The sequence below is a fragment of the Heliangelus exortis genome, chromosome Z (assembly GCF_036169615.1).
Source record: "Heliangelus exortis chromosome Z, bHelExo1.hap1, whole genome shotgun sequence".
In the NCBI taxonomy this organism is placed as follows: Eukaryota; Metazoa; Chordata; class Aves; order Apodiformes; family Trochilidae; genus Heliangelus; species Heliangelus exortis.
In genome coordinates this window covers 38,249,992-38,257,264 of record NC_092454.1, presented here as the reverse complement: position 1 = coordinate 38,257,264, position 7,273 = coordinate 38,249,992, and the positions used below count along the sequence as shown (strand labels likewise).

The 7,273-nt window shown below is 35.2% G+C and overlaps 1 long non-coding RNA gene across 2 annotated transcripts; it reads right to left on the bottom strand.

Moving 5' to 3' along the window:
- Window positions 1-1,232: 1,232 nt before the first annotated feature.
- LOC139789684 (uncharacterized) lies at window positions 1,233-7,009 on the bottom strand. 2 transcript variants are annotated; one of them, XR_011723227.1, is made up of 3 exons: window positions 6,940-7,009; window positions 6,555-6,700; window positions 1,233-1,670 (listed from the first exon to the last, which is right to left on the bottom strand). It is a non-coding gene; the product is annotated as an uncharacterized lncRNA (long non-coding RNA). The 2 variants fall into 2 exon arrangements; XR_011723226.1 differs by having other exon boundaries at window positions 6,555-7,003.
- Between the last annotated feature and the right edge of the window lie 264 nt (window positions 7,010-7,273).

The following is a 7,273-nucleotide window of genomic DNA, read 5'->3' as shown; positions in this document are numbered from 1 at the left end:
GTGTTCTATTAAACACTAGTCCTTACAAAATTTTAAACAAAAAGGGAAAAGTCAGTGTTGAAAAGATACATATTTAAAAGTTATTAAAAAATTAATTTTAAAATTCTACAAGATAATTGCATTCATTCCTTCAAATGGTAACAAAAGCATATCAACAAAGTCCTGATTTGGCAGGAAGACCATGGAAGACCATGTGGAAGACCATATTTGGAAGGCTGTATCATGTTTTGGGCTCCCCAGTAGAAGATACCGGAGTAATACCAGTAGAGGCTACGAAGCTTGTCAAAATGCTGGAGCACAGGACATACAAGGAGTGTCCAAAAGCTAGGTTTGTTTGGCTTCAGGATTAAAAAAAAAAAAAAGATTGAGAAGACAATTGATATATATGTCTGCATCTACTTAATGAGGAAGACATCAGGAGAACAAAGCTGGAACCTTTGTTATTAAATGCTGGCTAGATCCTATGAAAAGCTTTTTCATCACATGTATGGTCAGACAGTGGAAGAGATTGTCCACAGAGGGTGTGAAGTCACCATCTTTAAAGATATTCAATACTTTATTAGATACAGCTACAAGCAAGTTATACTAACTGGATTTATGTAGAGCTGTGTTTGGACCAGATACCTTCAGAATTCTCATCTAGTCTCAACTATCCCTTGGTTCCGAGGATTGGTTTGCATTCACTATTAAAATAAAAATATCAGCAAAGTTTTCTCAGGATTTTTTTTTTTCCTAATGGATAGATAGAATCCATTGTATCATTAGAATAAGCAACTATGTTGGAGTTAGGTCCTTCTACTTCTTTGTGTACAGCTTAAACCAGTCGCAGGCCAGAAGCAACACAGAATGAAAAGTGACAGATGGTATTGAGCATATAATTTTGTTGATGACTTTTAGACATTACTTGTATAATTTGTTTTAGAAACACATCCATTGTATTGAGTACACTCTCTTTTTCCTAATCTGGATGTGAATTATAAAAAGCTATTGGTAGAATTTTCTTTTTTGTTTTCTTAAATGAAAGCTCTTAGGCTTGTCGTCATGGAAAAGGGTGGAAAGGGAATTAAATGTGTTTTCGGGCATAGAAAACAACTTAGCTGTATTTTATGGGCTACCTGGAGACCCTCACTATGAAATGGAATTCATGTTTTTCTGGAGTTGTTGAAATGCTCCTGAATAAGGACTCCATTCTTAATCCTCCCCAGGGATTCCCACTACTGAATAGCAGCATGGACCAGGATGAAAATTAGCATCACATACACAGGATATTGTTGCAGCCTCTCATGTCTTTTCACTTTAAAAATTACACTTCCAGGTTGACACTACATTCTATCCCTAAATTCTTATAAATCTATAATATTTTATAATTAAATTACCACAAATAAATTTTGATTAAATAAAAGAAAACTTTTGTTTCTTCTTGGTGGAATTTTCTATCATTGAAACAAAGAAATATGAAGAATGCAAAGGAAATTATAATTGTGTGATATTCAAACAGGCAGAGTAGAGGAATCTGAGAAAAGCCCCTAACTCATCTTTGCAATATGGGAGCAATAAATAATAACTTCTCCTACAGGAGAGTGCAGGAAAGATGGGTTATGAAATACATGATCTGTCCAGGTTTGTCATAGCTGTTTGAAGTAGCTCTATGCAAGGCTCTTAAGTGAGCCCTGGAAATAAAGATGAAACATAAAGATTACTGCGGTCTTTTATAATTTTGCAGAATAGATAGTCTTAGCAAGGCACAATATCAGCCTAAACCCAGGAACAAATAACAGTTCTATTAATTTTTTTCTCACCAAATAGAAAGGTGAATGGGGATTACACCCCATGGCTCTAACTGGAATAAATTACTGAGTTCCTGATTTCTTTATTGCTATCCTCTGATTCTTCCAGTAGGGAAAAACTAAAGCACACCCTCAAGTAATGACATAACTGCGTAGGACAGCAGTACCTTGTCCTAATTCTCATATGTTTACAAACCTAGTCTCACACTTTTTACTGTTTATCTGTGTTTTAATGCTAAATCATGCATTTTCCTCTCCTCAGAACATCAAATATTAATTTCCAGCACCCAGGGCCCCTGAATAAATATAAAACCATGCTCATGCATAGTATGTTATTGGTTCAAAAAAAAATGTAAAAATCAGAATATTTTTCTGTAGGTATCAATGCAGTTCAAAAGATATAGTAAGAATATGTCAGTCTGGGAAAAAAAAAAAAAAAAATTAAAAAAAGACTATACTCTGTTTCAGTTATCATACAGGACTTTAAAATATTTTTTTCCCAGAATTTCAAAGATTTCTTTTAAGCCAATTTCTGTGGAAACATAAGAAAGTCGTTGTCACTAAGTTTCATGGATCAGAGGTGGAACAGCTTCCCTTTTAAGAAGAGGTCCTCTTGTAGGCAGGATCAAGACATTATAAGCCATTACAAGGTTTATGTAGATACTGCTTTAAAGATGGGTTTACTGAATTAAGGTAACATGAACAAAAGCCTTTAGAGTTGTATTGTTCCAGGCTTGTCCCAGTGGGATACTACTATATAGAAAATTACAATGGTTACCTGTTTCCTTATGGGAAAGTCTACTTCTCATACAGTGTAAAATAAACTGCGACATAATTTTGTACTTTTGATGCTTTTGTTGTTATTTTAGGTAGGTGTGCTAAGAAAGCACAATTTAACTGTGGAATTTTTCTAAATCAAGATGTCTTGGCATTTGATTTAAGGGTTAGCACACCATTCTAATTTTGGTTTTCTCAGTACCACTGAGTTCAACAGTAAGAGCAGCAGGAGGAAGCACAGTGGAATCAAATTCTATTTTAGATTTTCTTGATGTTTTAGAAGTCTGTGTGGGGTTTTACATGTTGGTTGTGGCCAATTTTCTCTTTCTCTGATATCCTTTTAGGCTCCTGAGTTGCCTTCTAGCGTAGTCACTGAGCTTTGGTGTAGACCTAAAATCAAAAGTTCTTTTTCCTTCTGTTCTTGCCCTTGACAACTTTCAAATCAGATCAAAATATATACTGTCACAACAAAGAAAAAGGTAAAAAAAAAAAAAAAAAAAAAAAAAGAGACAGAGATCAAAAAAGCAGGAAAAAAAAAAAAAGAAAGAACTTCCCCTTCTTTTAGATACTTTTTGAAAGAAAAAGCCTTATTGCAGGTTCTTCTCTTTATGAGAGTCTCTTACAGTACATGTCTTTTTGATAGTGAGAGAACATACCACAGTATTTCTTTAGGCTCTGTACTAGCTGTATGTTTCTCCCTATGTTTTCCAATTTTTTCTAGGCTTAAACAGAGAATAATGTTGTTTGGGTGTTCAGCTCTCAGCTTTGATTATAGGCTGCTGTTCTGCTGGACAAGCCACAGCATGCAGACTACAGGTAGTTCTCAGTCATAACAGAGAGGGAAGAGAGGGAAAAGCTGAAGAGAAGACAAAGGATTCTATTTTGGGTTTAGTTTTGCTTAGGATTTGGGGGGGGGGGTTTGTTTGGGATTTGGGGGCTGCTTTTTTATATTGTTAAAACAGAGAAAGTAGATGGATTATTAAAATTATATCATCATTGTATGTGGAAGAAAGATAAGTCATGACAGCAAACACTGGGAAAGCTGTCTGGCTGCTTATCTCAGTGTTAACAATTGAAGATGAAAAAGTGTAACAAAACTAAGACAGACTCGCAGGATCTCCGTGATGAAACCTGGCTGGTTTTAGGAGGCTGGTATAGAAACAAGAAAACATGCATGCTAGTGTGACCAAGACAGTAGATAAGGATGGTGCAATTTATTGCTTCAGACTGTAAAACTAAAAGGACTAATCTGCAATTTAGAGTCACAATCTCTTGGTTTCAGAACAATTAACACCCACTTTTATATATACCTCTTTTCTGGATTCAAAATCTTCCTTTTTCACTGGTATTAGGACAATAGACTCAACCTTGCTATAATAAAACAACAACCAGAAAGATTTCATACTGGTGAGATATTCTTGCTCTTCAAGTTATGTGTTCTGTTTAGTCATTAGTTCTGTTTATTGGCTTCACTGTTGGTGCAGGCCTTGTACTATTTTTTTGGATTTGTAATTGCTGTTGAAAAGAATCCATTAGGCAAACAACAGGGACCACTCTTTAGGGTGGAATATGAACATTACCTTGCTTGTTACAGCAAGAGAAGGTATTTATTCACTGTTGAAACCCTTTATTACTAATAGTGGTAGGAAATGTTTTTGCTGAAAAATATCCACATAATGGTGCACAAATTAGGTTGGTGTTGGTTTGGTGTTTTTTTCAGGATAAAATAATTTTCAGCTAAGATTTTAATGCTTTTTTTTTTTAGAAAAACAATCTTTTTAAAATTTTGAGGTTTGCATTTTTGGGAATTTCTTACCACTTTCCCTAATTCCCAACTGAAAATGCAGTAGAAAATCACCAGGATTTATAATTTTCCTTCATGCATTCTAACTTCAGAAAAGAAATCCTAACTCCAGAATCTTAACAACACAAATGAAGAAAAAGCCCAAATCAAAATGACACTGCTGCATTTTGGCCATTTTTTTTTGCTGTTGTTGTTGTTGTTTTCCCCACAGAGCTACTGGCAGTCAGAGTGGAAACAGACAAAATCTTTTTTGGGAACTGTAAAAAGAATTTGAAATTATAAAAATCAGTTCAATTTTAAGCACTGTCCTCATAAAGCCAGACTCTGTCTTGAAGAACTATAATGAAATAATGTTTTTTTGTTTTTACAGACATCTTTTTTTTGAGAACAGATGCACATTTTGTTCATCTTTGTATTAATTGGAGTCATGCTGTGGCCATACCCACTCTCAAAAGTGCAGACTGTTTAAATGAAAGGAGAAGCAACTAGAAAATGAAGTGCTCAGCGAATTTTCATATTATTCTGACAGGCCCTATTATGACTGAAGTACACGTAAGAGCCTTCTTACACAGCATCTTATACCTTACTGCTCACTTTGAAGGATTAGTTGGGGTTATACAACTTCTCTAGGATTCATATCCAGAAATTTTTCACCAGTTTACTTTTTTTGCTGACTTCTATCTATCAGATATACCTCAAATGATTGGAGGATCTTTGTTTCACTGTATTTCTCTTCACTGTGGTATACATTTTAGTCTTTTACATTACAGCTTGCTTGAGTAAAGTGATTGTCAAAGTTAAAAAACACACCCGGAAAACACATCTACAGGTATTCAACAAGTTAAAAAGCTGCATTCAGCAACAGGATGGTAATTCCTATGGATTTGGAGATACATTACAATTTTATCTAAAAAAAATATGTAAAATGTCTACTACAGTAAATTGTGGTTCAATAGCACCATAAGCTTTCACACTGGTTCCACCATCATAGTCAGGAACACAAACTTAAATTCTGCTTAGAACTCTATGCTGTATACTATGCCTCTAGTGAAGGTAAAGGACCATCTTCTGTTGTAGAAGGGAGAACAATAGAAGCAAATGGTAATAAAGAGGATATGAGGAAGGTGGGAAAAAATGGGTTTTTTTCTTCATATTTCTTTGTAGTGTTTTGTCTTGGCTATTTCAGCTGAGAAAGTAACAACCTGAAAGCAGCTGTACAAACAGCAGCAATTTTCAAATGCTCTTTTTGAAATGGTATGTCATCTGGAGGTCAAAACTATGATTCTTGCATAAGCTTTGGTACATGTGATTTACATAACACCAGGTGCTGTTAGATTGTAACCATCTTTACTGCTTCCAGGGACAGTCCTGAAACACTCAAAAGTGTCCTCAGAGAGAAACAGTGGAAAGCAAATAATTACCATGCTACCTTAGTGAACAAGACAGACAAATGTAGAAATTAGGAGAAAGTGTAGTAGGAGATTGCTTCTGCCTAGTACTCAGGAAGGTTACAGATTGCATTAGCTGCAATCCCTAATGAGTATTTTTGTAAACCTTTAAGGCCTTGTACGATACAGAATTTGACCATTCCCATAATATAATAGAATGGCTCAAACTACCATTACAATCAACAACCATTACAATCAGCTGCAGGAAATGGTAGGAAGATGCTAAAATGTCTTTTCTGCCAGGCTGTCATTCACTGAGATTGACCTCAGACTGTCTTGGTGTTTTTCTTTGCTGATTAGACCATACCTTACCACAGCCCAGACGAGTCAGGACTCTGATTTGATACAAAAGAATAACAGCAATTCACTGTTGCAGGGATTTTTTGTTGTCTTCTCATTTTATACAAGACTTCTAACATTTTGCTAATGTCAAGAATGCAGATCAAAAAATTTTAAAATTTTAATAGATTTGTGTGTGCTGTCTGACTACCACTGTCTGCTTACTTTATATCACTATAATTAAAAACACACACAAAAAAAAAAAAAAAAAAAAAAAAAAAAAAAAAAAAAAAAAAAAATTAGGAAAGACTTCCCACACAAGCACCTGTAAAAAAAACCCAAAACCACAACTTCCCCTCTTCCTCTCAATCCAGTTTGTCACATTATAGCCTGCTGCTCCCTGGCTTGCTAGTATTTCTGTAGCTGTTTCTGTAAACAATACAGTAGCAACCTTCTTACCTGTTGCTGGCTGGTTTATTATGCTTTTAGCAGCTTCTGCAAGCTCTGGTGTTCCATTTTCTTAACAGTACTCTCCCTTTTATCTCGTGAAGGTGGCAGTCCAGATATAACTCAGTACAGCACAGTACTGTGTTCTCCTGAGCACACTGCAGAAGGGTAATAACCAAATTAATTAAAACCCACTACAGACTGAGGTGTGGAGTCCAGTACTTTTTTAGTAACAGCAAAATTATGCAAATGCAATTCTGTTGATGTCAGTATCAGAAGTGGGAAAAGAACAGGGAATTTCAGCTTTAAAAACAGCTGGCTGTTTCACCTCTGCAGACATCACAGCAGAGATTTCTCTGATACTTATCCATTGAAAATTCGTTGTCATACGGCTCACCATTGGATTAGAAAAGCAGCTGTCTTGAAAGAGCAGATGGATTGTGAGATGTTGGGAAAAGTGTGAGTTCGGTATTTGTGTTTGTCAGGGCTTAGGATTTAGGTTTTTCATCTTGCTCCCAAAGTATGGTCAATCATTAAATACACTTTAACTTGTAGGAGCATGTGTTTGTACACCAATATGTTGCATACATTATCTGAAAATGTATTACAGATTATTGGCTTTCTCTCACCAACGCAAAATTTTTTAAAAAAAGACCTGGGTCTCAAAAAAAAAAAAAACTTTTTTGTATGAGTCTTATGAAACATCATCCATTTTTTTTTGTGGGAAGAAT